This window comes from Mchenga conophoros, linkage group LG20 (genome assembly GCF_057382185.1).
Source record: "Mchenga conophoros isolate Kocher_MC1m ecotype Shallow Benthic linkage group LG20, M_conophoros_male_GT1.1, whole genome shotgun sequence".
In the NCBI taxonomy this organism is placed as follows: Eukaryota; Metazoa; Chordata; class Actinopteri; order Cichliformes; family Cichlidae; genus Mchenga; species Mchenga conophoros.
In genome coordinates, this window is record NC_140545.1 from 15,806,638 (window position 1) to 15,821,243 (window position 14,606).

Here is a 14,606-nt window from a genome sequence, read left to right on the forward strand (position 1 = left end):
GTGCAGTCTGTGCGCACCGTGATGGTTCTACACATGCACTTCGAGTGCATACGAGCAGAACAGCTGGATGTTTGCAGCGCTCGGTGGAGATGCTACATTCAGTTGCTCTACGTGCTGCTCCACTTCTGAGTGGCTTAGTGGGGAAATCAGGTCACAAGCAAACCCCCCCCTTCTCCCTACATCTTTCTCTCCAGTCTCCCCTCTCCTGCTGTCTGCTTGCCCCCTCAATTTGTAGGCCACTCTTCGTCTTATGTCAAACATATGTATATGAGAGAGAGAGACAGAGAGAGATGCATGGATGTATCTTATGTCTTTACATAGATCTAATATCTGCCTGCCTCTCTTCTCTCATTGCATTTCATCCCTCACCACCCTCCTCTCTTACTGCCTTTTTCCCCATTTCTCCCTCTCTCCGCTCATATCTGTGATGAGATTATGAGGCATATCATGGGATTAGCGAGACTCGTGGCATGTATTAAAGTGGGAGAGCTGAGGGACAGATAGCGAGGGTTGATGACTATTTCATGGTAATGTGGCACCCAATCTCATATAAGGCTAAATGATGATAAAGAGCATCAAGGCCATCGTCATTGTATTCATCACAGGTTTGTTTGAATGGCCTCAGGGGCTTAAAGCAATAGAGACGAAACCGTATCTGCATCAGCTCCGAAATATTAAAGAAAAAGGAGGAAAAAAATAAGAGGGAACAAAAACTTGGAGGCTTGGAGATATTCATCTCCAGGTTTCTTTCATGTAGGCAAACTTTCTGAAAGTGAGCAGTAAGTGATAGGAAGTGTGGTTTAAAGGAAAGCTGCCTCTGCCGCCACTTTCTCCTCTCTCCACATTCTTTTCTCATCATGGGTTTCCCATTTTTCTGTTTCCAGTCATTTTCATCAGCCTTTTTTTCCCCCTGCAGCCTGCTTCACCCTTGTTCGTGTGTTCTACTTTCCTGTTCTCTTATTTAGTTCTCTCCCACCCCCTGACTCCCTTTTTTGTCTTTTTGTTCCGTCTCAGTCTGTTACCTCCCTCGATTTCTGTCTCTTCCAGCTCTTCCGGACAGATGGCAGGTCTCAGGGTTACGGTGTGTTGTCTGGGTGGGGTGACGGCCTACAGGGCAGTGGGTTATATCAGCGAAGACATCCTGCCACGCCGTCTTTGCTTCCCTTACATCCTCTATCTCTGCCTTTACACTCTGCCAACCTTGCGTTCTCTCTGTCAGATGTACACACAAACGTTCTCGAGTCCTTGGCCTTCCTGTTGGGTCTCAGCGGTGTATACGTACAGTATGTGTATGCGTCTGCTGACAGAATGAGGTTTTGTGGAGAGAGACGGCCCCCAGAGTGGGGCAGGGAACAGATTGGAGTCTGAGCCTGCATGTCCTGACTCATTAATCTCTTCTTTAATTCATGGTCTCACCGCCGGCTCAACACGTGCGCACACATTTACAGACACGCACACACAGTGTCAGCTCCAAGGACCAAAAGAAGAAGGAAAAGTACATACAAGCACACTGGAGCTGGCACAACACCAGCGAGTGTCACGGCTAAAGGGTGCTTTAATGATTTAATTTCCTCATTTTTCTTGCTTGCTTCCTTTTTTGCTTGGAAATAATCCAGTACACCCCCCTCTCCCCAATTTAAACACTGCCACTGATGTCACATTGCAGCCAAGAACTTGAAGTTCAGTGGCTGAATCACTTCAGGAAGCTAAACATCCGTGCAGGTTACTCTCACTCTGGGACTGCTTTGTGTAAGCTGAGCATCAGTTTTCCGTAAGGCAGTGAAGAAAGAGTTTCTCTGTTAAACCTGACTTGCTTCAGAGCCTCGACAGTCAATTCCTGTCAAGCCATTGTTAAAAATGTTTCATTGCCTCAGAAAACAGAGTAGAGGGGAAACCACATCCAGAGCTGCTTAAGAAATCAAGAACAGATCCAGCCATATGAAACATCACGATTCGAATGGATGCGCCATTCCTCAGGAATCAGCAAGTGCAGCATATATTTTTCATATTTTCCTCTCACAGTGGGTCCATTTTCACGGTCTTGACTGTTAGCTCGAGAGGTCTATCTTTTTGGATTAAGATTGATTCCCTATTTCCTTGAATTATGCCTGTACTTTTTAGTATTATCCAGCTTCCTTGCTTGTGGAAACTGTGAGCTTCTGGCACCAGGCGTGAACTAAATCCCTAAGATCTAAATGCGTTTGGCTCTACAATAAAGCTTCCTGGTCATGTGGAATTTTTGGCAGCTGACCTGACTTTCTTATTCCTTGAAATGCCTTAGCAACTGTGATAAGGATGAAAACGGGAACGGAAGGCCTTGAGGAGGAACAGGAACTCATCGTGAGATGATGAAGACATTGATAAGGAGAAAGGAACAAGCAGTCACGTTGTTGACTTTTTTCCCCTTAACTGGACTCTCATTGCTGAGTATAAAGGTTCAAACTGACGGGATAAAAGTAGTATTCGCAATAATAAATGAACAGTCTAATCATATGATGATGATGACGACAGATTAGGACCAAAGTTGGGATGTTATGCTGAGTTTTAACTGTGAGATAATTTTTTATTTTGATAATACTGATAATGAATTGTAGATTTGTTGAAAGTGACGTAAGCACTGTGTGAAAAAGGACAGCACCCTCACTCTTTTCAATGGGCCACTGTGCTGATACAGAGGGGTCATAAAGGCAGCAGCCTACGAGAAAGAGGGAGATTTTCTGTTTGAGCACTACGCTTCCGTTCGCAGTACAAAATTGTAGCCAACAGGCTGTGAAAATCGGTGCTTTCAGTCCTTCACTGGTGAAATCATTTGCAAAACACTGTGTTATGGGTCTGCTTCCTGATAGGCTCAAAATGTCAGCACACAAAGTGCACACGCCTTGAACGTCAGAGATTTGCCAATACAGAGTACTGATCCAATAACAAGGGTTATTCTGTATTTGTAACTCAGAGGAATAAAAAGTCAAATCTGTTCAGTTTTGTCCATATGACTCCAAATCACAACAATATTTGGCTCAAGGTGCTTTTTATTGTAAGGCAAAGACCCTACAATAATAGGGAGAAAAAACCCAATAATCACATGACCCCCTATGAGCAGGCACTTGGCGACAGTGGGAAGGAAAACCTCCCTTTTAACAGGAAGAAACTTCCAGCAGAACCAGGCTCAGGGAGGGGCAGCCATCTGCCATGACTAATTACGGGGTGAGGGGAGGGAGATGAGTGTATACACACAGAGAGTGAACAGAGGTGAGTGAGGAAGCATAACTAAGAGGAGGTTCAGGTCACCTGATCCAGTTCTGAGTAGATGCTTTATCAAAAAGGAAAGTTTGAAACCTAATCTTAAAAATAGAGAGATGGTCTTTCTACTGAATCCGAACTGGGAGGCGGTTCCTAGGAAGAGTGTCCTGAAATCTGAAGACTCTGCCTCCCATTCTACTTTTAGAAACTCTAGGAACAGCAGGTAAGATACCATTCTGAGAGCCAAGGGCTGTATTGGGGTGATACAGTACTACAAGGTCTTTTGGATAAGATGGGGCCTGGTTAGCAGGATTTTAAGTTTTATTCTGAGTTTAACAGGGAGCAAATGAAAAGCAGCCAATATGGGCCAAATCCATTCTCACTTTCTGCAGTGGAGCTTTTCAGTCATGTCACACTTGGCATCATTATGCTTAACTTTTGCAAACATACAAAGAAAAGCTGTAAGCATCACAGCTGTGAAATCCCTCCAAACTGCTGACCCTTTCCTGTTAGCCTTTTGCATGTAAGCTGTGGTTGTAACAGTCCGTGGACTAGTGCGAGCACAGCACAGAGCTGAGAACTGAATTGTTAAACTAGTTGTCCCTGTAGTATAGTTAGCTAAATCCATTTACTGGATTGGTGCATCCCTTTTTTAAACATCATTTGAAATGAGGACCTGGCAGAGGTCGATCCTGATACTATATCTTTAACCTTTGGTCTGGTCACTGCTGCACAAACTGTGGTGAGCAGCTTTGAACACTTCATTTCTGAGAATTTGTATTGTTCATCTTTTCAGTGGTTAAAAGAGCCAGCGTGTCACACTGTAGTCCAGCACTTTTTGACTTAATAATTCGAACACAAAAATGTTCCATCTTAAGTTAGCTCAGTTCCAAAATGTTTTAGGCTTTCCTTAATAGAGCCATTCAGAGCAAAGTCACTCTAGTGTTATCTTAACCTGTATGCTTAAGCATGCGTTTTTCGCATGTGCTACGTAGATGATAAGCAGGTGGTGTAGATTTCTCTTACTCTACACCTTTTAATCAAGAATATTGGGAATGGGCACTGCTTGTGTCATGTTCTTCCATCTCTGCAGAGGACTGTTTAAAATCTTTTTGCACATAGGTTTTTCTAGGAGAATGTCCTGGCAAAGGCCCCTTCCTAGCTGCTCTCTGAGCCTTTGCCCTGTGATGAAACGGATGTTTCAAAGGTTTTAGTTGCCAGAATAATGGACTGTGCTCTGGCAAACATTCACAGCTTAGAAGTACATTGAATTCAGGAGGTTTATCTGGCTCTTAGTTAATTTAGTGCTCTTTTTGATCTTGCCCAGTCACAGTGATTCTCTGATCCGCTCTGGGACGGTTTGTCACTAAGGCAGAGGTCCACTTTCACTTCCTGTACGTCAATCTGATGTAAACAATGTTAATGACATCATTCTGTTTCATCAGTACGAACAGCATGTCACATTTTAGTTGCCCTGTAAACAGCATTTCATCAGTCAGATCTGTCCAACAGTGACTTTACTCAATAAACAAAAACACATGAAAAAATGTGTTGCTGTACTCTGAGCCCAGAGAAATTGCAGTGTGTGTGTGTGTGTGTGTGTGTGTGTGTGCGTGTGCGCGCACGCATGTGCGCTCAAGGCCACACATTCGCGTGTCCACATTCCAACTTTTGCAACTTACAGGATGTGTTGCTCAGCTACAGCCAAGACCAGATGACTTCTTAAAGAGCATTAAGAGGCAGCTCTGCCTGTCTGTGACTCAGAGAGATCACCAGTCTGTTGCTCTGTAAGCTCTAAACAGTAATCCAGCTTTTGTTTTTCCCTTTTCAGCATATTCAGTCACCACTCACTTGTCACTTTTACATTTCTCAGCTTTTCTGTTTTATGAATCACGTGATTCACTCATTAATGTTTCACGTGGAAACACGCCTCTTAAAGATGCGTCAGCCTCTGATTTAATGCAGCCTTTAAAAAAAGAACTGGTCTCTGTTTCCTTAACTTTCAATCTGCCTATTCATGTAAAGACTTCTGTTGATGTGCCCAGGAAGTAGGGCTGTGCGATATGACCAAAGTCTCATATCCCGAATTCTATCGTCCCAATAACGATATAAATCACAAAAATGTAACATTTTTTGTAAATTCTGTGAATCTCGGGCAGCTCGTCTTGCAGGAAGTGTTTCCAGCTGCGCGTCATGTAGCTGGAGTAGAGTGTTTTAACCGATGCATGAAACTATACATTTTTAGACATAAGTTGTAACAGCCGCCGTTTTCTTTGTGAGTATCTATTACACAGCGTGCTGCGGGGAAAAGCCTGTTCTAACGTTTGAGTCTAAGGTTTATTTTTTAGCACCTGGCGGTTCTTTTTTAATTCTCATCCGTAAATAATCTGCTCTTTCACGTGATTCAGTTTATTTTGAAAAGTCTCAACAAGATCTTGAGCTTTATTGTGAAAGGTTTATGTGGAACATAAGCAAGCGGACACGTGATGCTGTTACCGTCGTTGTTGCTAACCACAACGCATAAAAACAGGCGCTTGTCCGTCCATAGTGTGGTTATATAAGAGAAAGAGAGAACTTTGAGAAATGAATATAGCCACTACAGTGACCATCAAAACGATGAAAATATATTGCCGTAAACAGTTTATTGTGCGACACCACGAAACAAACGATAGCGTAAAATGAAACATAGACGTTTTTATATCGTCATCCGATATATATCGTCATATCGAACAGCCCTACCAGGAAGCACTCCTCACTTTTATTCTCACACTGACAAGCCTTTCTTAACACATGCTTGAAGAATTCTAAACATGCTCAGAGCAGTGCATAGTTATGTGTGTATGTATATCAGATATGTTTCTCAGGGTTTTGTTTTGAAGATGAGACTTGAATCCCAAATATTTTACATCAGGATTTTTAACAAACAAAACCAAAAAAACAATAAAAAAAAAAATCTACCCACATGTTCAGTCTCAAAAATGTTGCTGCGACAGGTTTTTCTCTTTTGCTATGATGCCCGGTTCCCCACAGAGTATGACCTTCTACAGATCCTGTAACTTTCCACTTTGGCTTATGTGCTTGTTTGTTCCATATCTCTGGGTGCTGCAAAGCTGGCTAATCTGAACTGTTTTTGTCCACACATTGCTTTCACAAACACTGCAACAGCACATATTTGTGTTTGTGTCTTTGTCAGCTTTCTGTCATAATAGAGAATTTTCCAGTTTGGCAAAGTGCACTCCGTGGATTCCTCAATGCATGTGAATTGCACCTTCAGTCTTTTCTAGCGTCAGCATACTTTCGTCACAGTGGCCTTCTGTTCGTGCGTCAACCAATTGTGGTCAGTGTGGCGTGGATATCATGTGCTCTGTAGGTTACTAGAAAGTGCACCTCGCCAGATGAGTGAGCTGTCTAGATCAGAGGTTTAATCCACACTCACAGATGACCTGCTTGTTGTATTGAGATTGAACACATGGAGTTACAGGGTTATATTTATAAAACCAATAGTAGTATATAGTAATTAGGATAGTGATTTATAAAGTGTCAAAGAAGGTTCAGAATAGCATCACAGCAGTAATTTCCATGATATAGCAACACTGCACAATGGGTTCTCTGCATTTCCACTTCCAAACCATTAAAGCTCCATATATCCCAACACTTTCTACTGGGATTCATCTTCTTTTACTTCCTGAACCTGATAAAGTAACCGCACTCAGAAATAATTAATCTTTTTGGCTGTATCGCTATTCATTAACAGCCCTATTCTTTAAAAGCAGATTGCAGTTAACCGAAGTCTGTTTTCTTACTCCTCCTGATTCAAGTGCGTAATCCTAGCTACCATGGCCACTGTAAGACAAACAACTTTGGGTGCCATTGATCTGTAGTGAGTGTAGGCTGTCAGTCCATTCTTTACCCCAGCTGTCAATATGTGTCCACATCTATTTAGTCTGAAGGAGGCTGTAAAACTTTGCGATAGGAGTCCGATATGAGTCAATGAGTCTGTGAAGCTCACTTCAATTTGATGATATCGACACTGAGGAGAGAGAATGGTGGAGGAGAGCAGGTAAAATGAGAATGAGATGATAAAAATATACATGTGATGATGTTAGATGATCATATATGGCTTGAAAGAGCTATTTTATGATCTTTAGGTTAAAAGTAACTTATAAGACATACTATGCACGTGGTCGGTTTCTAGCCACAAATATAAAACGGTGATGGGCAAAACAGAAATGTCCATCTTGGCCACTGTATCAAGATGCTGGGGCAACATGGGGGGCTTCCACAAACCAGCGCCCACTCTGTGTATTTTGAATGCATTAATCCTAAATTCATGCGAATTAGTTTGTTAAAAGACATAATTACATACCAATCAATGTATATAGTTATTAATACATAATCTTTTTTGCTATTAAATAATCTAAAAAAATACTTACTTTACCTATAAATTAGGATCCCTTATTATATTTTGAATAGCACAAGATTTTCTTTTAGTGACTGGACTGCACTTTGTATTGGGAAATATCAGAAAAAGTTTGAGAACCACTGCTTTCAGGCAGCTTTCTTATGATTGATCACCCCTTGCAAACAGAAGTCAACAAGTCGGTGGGGCTGCAGTTCTTCCCTGTGCTTGAGTTAACATGTAAGAGAATCTGCTTCTTATGACATCATTAAGATATCTTTTCCTGTAGTTTAAGCATTTATAAATACCTTCTATTACTGTAAATAGTTGAGGTTTTAACACTTTCTGATAATATAACTTTGATATGGATATGAATGTATCACACAGTGATGCTATCGGCATTCAGTGTGACAGAATGATTAAACACGGGTCTGCTGATATTAAAACTAGATTTTTTTTTTTTCCAGTCCCCCCCAAGTTATTGTATTTCCATCTGTCTTCCGCCCTATTTTGTATAAAAAGGAAGTGAGTGTGAGGTGTTAATGTGCATCTGGTGTGTGTATGTTTATGCATGTGTGTCATGGTCAGGAGGTTTCGCCATCAGGGGATTTGAGCGTTGCAACTTGTTATGGTGCAACATCAGAGCAACCGACAAGTCAGAGCTGATGAATGGGAAGCTACTGCTAATTATCGGTAAAATGCTCCTTTCTCCACATGTAGTATTGGACCATTTATCAACTACAGAAGTGGACCTGCAGGTCCAGACACACTCACATATCACACACACTAATCAGCTGCTTCCCAGTAGCCTTGGTAACCAACTGCAGAATCTCTCTCTCCCTGTGATTCTTCACTTTGCCCTCCTTTTCTCTCTCTTATATCCAACCTTTTTTGCTTTCATGAGCTAATCCCCCCCATCCTTTCTTCCCAGCTAACGAAGAAAGGCAAAGTTAAAGACACAGGAAAAAGAAAAGGGGGGGGGGGGGGAACACAGACGAGGCCTGAAAGTACTCTGCAGGCCGCTGCCTAGCACCTGATTTCCTCCGGGAGCCACACAGAGATAAAGAAATAAAGGCGTGACCGTGTGAAAAGGAAAAAGGGGAGAGCAGATAAAGACAGGGTTTACCTGCCAGGTGGGACTTTAGGAGATTGAGTGTATCAAACCAGCAGCCCTGTCTTGACATGTGCACAGTAAATTGCATGATAATTCTGGTATAGAAATAAATCTGGACCCCCTCAGGCATTCAGTTGATGGCGTTTTAAAAGTAAAACGAGGATCTGCTCGCAGATGGAGCTAATGGAAAAGTCATGCTTTGAATTATGTGTTTGAATGCAAAGGTGTAGAGCAGCAGCTACAGCTGCAGGTGATTTATATTTGAATTGCGTGACCGCAGCATCCAGGTCCCTCTGATACCACTGCCACCCGTAGTAAGGCTGTGTTGTTGCTTGTGATTTATAGCATCACAGTCACTGTCTACAGTGGTTGGCCCGTACCCAGTGGTCCAGTGTCAGAGCACTAGTAGCTTGTTTTTTGTGTCAGTGTCAATGTATAAAAAAGGCATGTTTGGACCCACTTTTAAGAGTTTTTACAGGTACAGCAAGGATCACAAATTCTGAATTTACACTGCTACAGTAGAAAAATAAGAAGGGTTTTTACGTGTCTGTCCGTGTCCTTGTTTATCGCTTCTGAATCACTGATGACCAACCTGTCACCATCACTTCGAGAACACGTAAAGGTTTTTTTCTCTGGAAATGCAAATTACAGCTAAAGATCATCTGTACCACTTGATCTGACTCTTTTCCCAAGCCTGTAAGCACATCTCCCTGCATGCTGAACATGGTAGATTCAATTAGAGCCACCCCCGCGCTTGTTTTCCTCTGCTTTTGTGCTACGTCTGGTTATGATCTACATTTCTTTTATTGTCAGCAACTTCCATAAAAAGCAAACAACTGGCAATGAAATGATCTTGCTCCTCTGTCCCACAGGGGCCCATTGTTGTCCAAAAACTATAAAAATCATATCAGTCAGTGACACACGGTTGTACTGGCTGACATGTTCCTTCATTACTATGAACACACACATTGTGTTTTATTTTGGGTGAGTTTCACATGTGCAGCACATAACTTCTCAACTGAAAATAGTCCCCAACAATTGTGCTATTTTATTTTAAAAATAGCCAATTGTTTTTAGTACTGTTGCTGTATGTTTGCAGCAACAGTACCCATGCATTTTGGATTTTTAAATTCATGCCATTGCATTGTGTAGTCTTTAAACTAAGAGTTTTGTATGACATCCAGATATTGGCAACTTATGTTAGTGAAGACAAAGAGACAAAGGGAGGAGTTTAAATTTCTAGAGATGTGAAGATGGGACGAATATTTCCAAGTGATATGAGATGTATTATTAAAAAGTGGGCCAAAGACTGAGGCGTGGCACATATGATTGGAGTTGGCCATGCGTTTGTCATGCGTTTGGTGTGGTTTACGTAGACGGTGGTTTACGACACCAACTCTCTGCCATCTATAATCCAGTTTTGAGATCCCTTCCCAGACGCCTTAATGCCCACTCACATCCTGGGCCATCTGATCTCAGGAATTCGCATGATAAGGTGGGGCCAGGTTTCACAATGAACTCACCCGAAACTCTGGCTGATTGGGACCCACACCCAGTTTCACACCTTGGCTCAGGTGATTAGGGGATCATTAGGGGGTCCTTTTGTCCCTCTGTGGGGGGTTACTCCCACTAGGTTTATATCTGGGACTCTCCACCATTTGACCTTAGAACTGAAGAAGCTTCTCGGATGAGAGGTGAAACGTCTTCAAGCAACTTAAAGAAGTCCAGACACTTTTCTTTGCAAGCTCCTTTGAGTACTGAAAGGTTGTTGGTTTGATCCCTGGCTGGCTGTATAAAAAGGTACTTGCATGTAGAAAAAAGTGTTTGTATGAATGTGTCAATGAGACATGTTTAAGTGCTAAAGTAGAGTAGAAAAGCACTATACAAGAACCTATCCATTTACCATCTTCCACTTTGATGTTTTACATAGCCTTTGTCAATGAAGCAAAGTCCAATTTAGCCCATCTGCAACTTTTTCTACCCATTATTGATCAGTGAAACAGTTTTTAAAAAAAATATTGAACATCAATGTCCGACTGGAGTGAAACAGCTGCAGTAGAACAATCAACCATAACTGAAGAAAAAACTGTAAATGTACTAATGCTGAGTGTAAGGCTGAATGTAACTAATGCTGAGTAATACTGAGAGAAACTACACAATCAGTCCAGGTTATTTCGTCAGGCACTCCCTGCACAGTGACTGGCATGTCTTGATGGCAGCTGTCATCAAAAGGTACAGCATTGTTCTCTACACCCACATTCTTCTCATTGTTCTGAGAGGCTTGACAGTAAGGGATGTGAAATGGCCAGACTGACCCATTCTTAAGAACGAATGAAAAGGCTCCAATAAAACTCTTGCACATATTACATGATGTATCCCACTGTAATTACACTACGTCATTATTGACCCAAGTAGCATATATCACTCCCTCGTGGCCACTTTGCTTTACTTTTAAAGTAGCTCAGAGTGCTGAAGATCAACTTTGCTCGAGTGCACATTTTAGCCCAGCCCCTTGTATCTGTCCATGCTGTTATCTGTGGTTTGCGTTCTTGCTAACAGAAGGTCAGTTTTTTTTTTTTTTTTTTTTTTAATCTTTTCTAAAAATGCGTCATATCAAGGCCTGTAGGAAGTCCTGGGTGAGGTCAGAAACAAGTATTTCATTCTTCTTGGCATGTTTTTCCGTCCCTAAAGAAGGTAGAGAGGGTGATACTGTTGGTATGCAGAGCTGTTTCAGTTGGTAACACATGACGAATGAGGCAGGTAGGATTCCAGTGAGCCTTTTAAACCTGCTTCTATTACAAATAGTTACACTTTTTATTTTTCAAATTCCACACATCATAGATCATTGTAACTGTGGTTCTATGCTGTGTGTTTATTTAGAGCAAAAGTATCAATGAAAATAGCTAACGTGAGCTGGGAATCGCACTCTCAGAGACCACAAACCACAGTGGTCCAATGTAAATAAATAGCACTGGTTACTTTCTGTACTGTTCAGATTTGTAACCCCAAAAAAAGTTTGTCTAGAATGTTTAAATTTGTGGAATAATTTTGTTGTTTACCTGGTCAGTTTAAGCAGTTAGCCTGCACAGCGTCATACTCCACCATATTGTACTCTGACTAATTCGGGAGTTTAATCTAGTTCGACTTGCTCTCTGAAAAGCTTTTTTTTATGGTATCTGGCCTGCTGCTTTACTTCACTTTTGTTATTGTTAACAAATCCTATCTAAAAGAGCAAAACAAACAATGTGTTAGTAGGTAATGCTTTGACTCTTTATCATGCTTTCTGGGTTCTCCCTCAAGCCTGTTTAATGAATAGACTTTAAGTACTTCACACCCAGATATACAATGATGAGTCATTTATCGTGAAAACTGTGCCCTGCAGGTTTTTTTTTCTTTTTTTAGCAAATATTGAGAAACATATCTTTTTTTTACTGGACTCGCTTTTTAAATTGTTATTTGTAGCAAACTTGTTTACATGTGCTTTTGATGTTATAATACAACCTGTAGAAATCTACCAGTTATGCACACTTTTCCTATGGGATCAGTTTCAGGTCCACTAGTTTATTATACATCTCCTTTCCCTTGGACATATTGTCCATCTCATTTGAGAATACACTTTGATTGCTAATGATGATGATGCCAAACATTTACATTTTTAGACAGATTTGATTTCATCCACTTGTACTCCAACAATATCTGGACAAAGGCTTTCCAAAGATCTTGTAAATACCAAACATCTCAAATAGAGCATTCACTTTGTAGCATCCAGCCTCAGGATGCTCAGCTATGGTCAACTGCCACTTCAACACAGTTTGACCACTGTTTATAGAATTTATATCACTGGCTGATCGAAAGTGATGCTGTGCCTTTCAATGAATGTGTTAAGGTAGAGTAGTTAAAATGAAGTGTCTCAATTATGAAGTTTACATAAGGTTTGGAGCCAAAATGGAGAAAGCACTTAATACATGTCAATAGTAAAACATATAAATATTATCTATTGTCACACTGCATACTGTTGGAAATGGCTGCAAACCAGATTTTTTTCCTCCTGGAAACCTTCTGTTACATTTGTAGCAGACAGGACAAAGTCCCCGCTCCAGTGAATGACTTCATCGTAGAAACGTTTGGGCTATTTCAATAATGTGATTTCCTTGTTAATGTTACTTAAAACTTTTGGACCTCTGAGTTCCTTTTTTTGTTTGTTTGTAATGGTTCATCAGTGATGCATCATACACCAGACAGCAGTCCACGGGGCTCGCGATCAAACAGAATAGAAACTCAATGAATGACTCAGGATCTCTTCCTTCCCCTCCACTGCTCTCCATCACTCTCTACATTAGCCCATCCCTTCCTGGTTTCACTCTGATCCATATGATCTCTGATCCAGAAAGTGAAAGGGCTTCGGGGCATCAGCCTTAAAGGATTAAGGAGCTTTCAGACATGCATCTTCATTACCTTTATTGATCCAGTTGATATCAGATTTAATGAATTAACTTTGGTAGAGAGAGCTCTAAATCCCAGCTGATATCAACTCACTGCCCGAGAATAGTCTTTACTATTATCTGTTCAGTGAACCGCCTCTTCAAATAATGATCTGTTCGTTCACATTCAAACGTCACGAATTGAGATTAAAATACAACATTTTCCATATAACACAACATATAACCTTCTTCTGTTCTTGTTTAGATTTGTTGTTTCTATTTGGGGTTTTTTGTGGTGGTTTAGCAGTGCTACACCAGGACATGCCATTTTACTGAAAGGTTTACTGAAGATGAATAATAAATGGCTCAATGCTCAGCTTTATACACATAACCGCACTGTTAATGAATGTGTAGTGATCTCATATAGTGTAATCAGTGCACTGATATAATGGTCCTGTCATAGATGCATTATAGTGGAGATTAAATGAAAATACCTTTGCTTTGAGCACGCCCAGTGTGGCTATGTTGCCTCTTAAAAACAGAAGGCACAAACAAAAGCTGTAGTAAATGTAAAGCAGGTGGTTTTAATATTGGCTTGAGCATTGAGCAGTCCTTTTTATAGCATTAGTCTTAGTGACATTTTGTCTGTAATTTAGACTAAGTAGCAAAGAAACAATTGTCCAACAAGTAGCCTGACTCTATGAATATCCAGTTTACTGTTAACTACTTTGATTGCTGCTTTTCTTTTATATTTATCTGCAATCAGATATGATCATTAAACGCTGTCCAGCTAAAAGTTATTCTATAAACAGAGTGAATCAAATCTGGTGAATGATGCAGGTTTTTTTTTTTATCTTAAAGTCACACTTTACTGTGTGTGTGTGAACACCGTTCCGCTTATATTACATGTACAATACTGATAATAAATAAATGAATAAATAAAAATATACATATATAATCAAAGATACAATTTTGTTTTTGTAGGTTTTTAATTACTTTGATGCATTTCTCCATGCCTATGTGCATTTTATGCACATAAATTAGGCCATGTATAAGTCAAGGACTTTTATTATGAAAGGAAGTAACAGGAAGAAGTCCTTTCCAAGTATGTGTGGAACAAATCAGGTTTCCAGTACAGCTCAGGCAACGATGGGCATCTCATCAATCAGCCTGGAAAATGTTTGGCTTTAGAGCAGTCTGGCTCTGCAAGCTTCACTTTTTATCCTTCTTGGATTTGTTTGTACTGGTATGTAAATACCTTATAGGTGCAGTACTGCCACCTCCTGGAAGTAGTGGTGGGTTACATCAAGTCAGGCACTGATAAATAAGAGAGAAACTATATATTTTATAGCCTCTTAAATCCTGCATTCTGGTCCTCTTAGGTGTAAACTCATCTCGTCACTCCCTCTGAGGATTCCGTTTGTTTTAGAGATTT

General features: G+C 40.7%; 1 protein-coding gene across 3 annotated transcripts in view; it reads left to right on the forward strand.

The window, feature by feature from the left end:
* The window catches only part of bcl2l1 (BCL2 like 1), a 33,558-nt gene that overhangs the window by 13,741 nt on the left and 5,211 nt on the right, over window positions 1–14,606 (forward strand). The gene's annotated exons all lie outside the window — the stretch shown is intronic.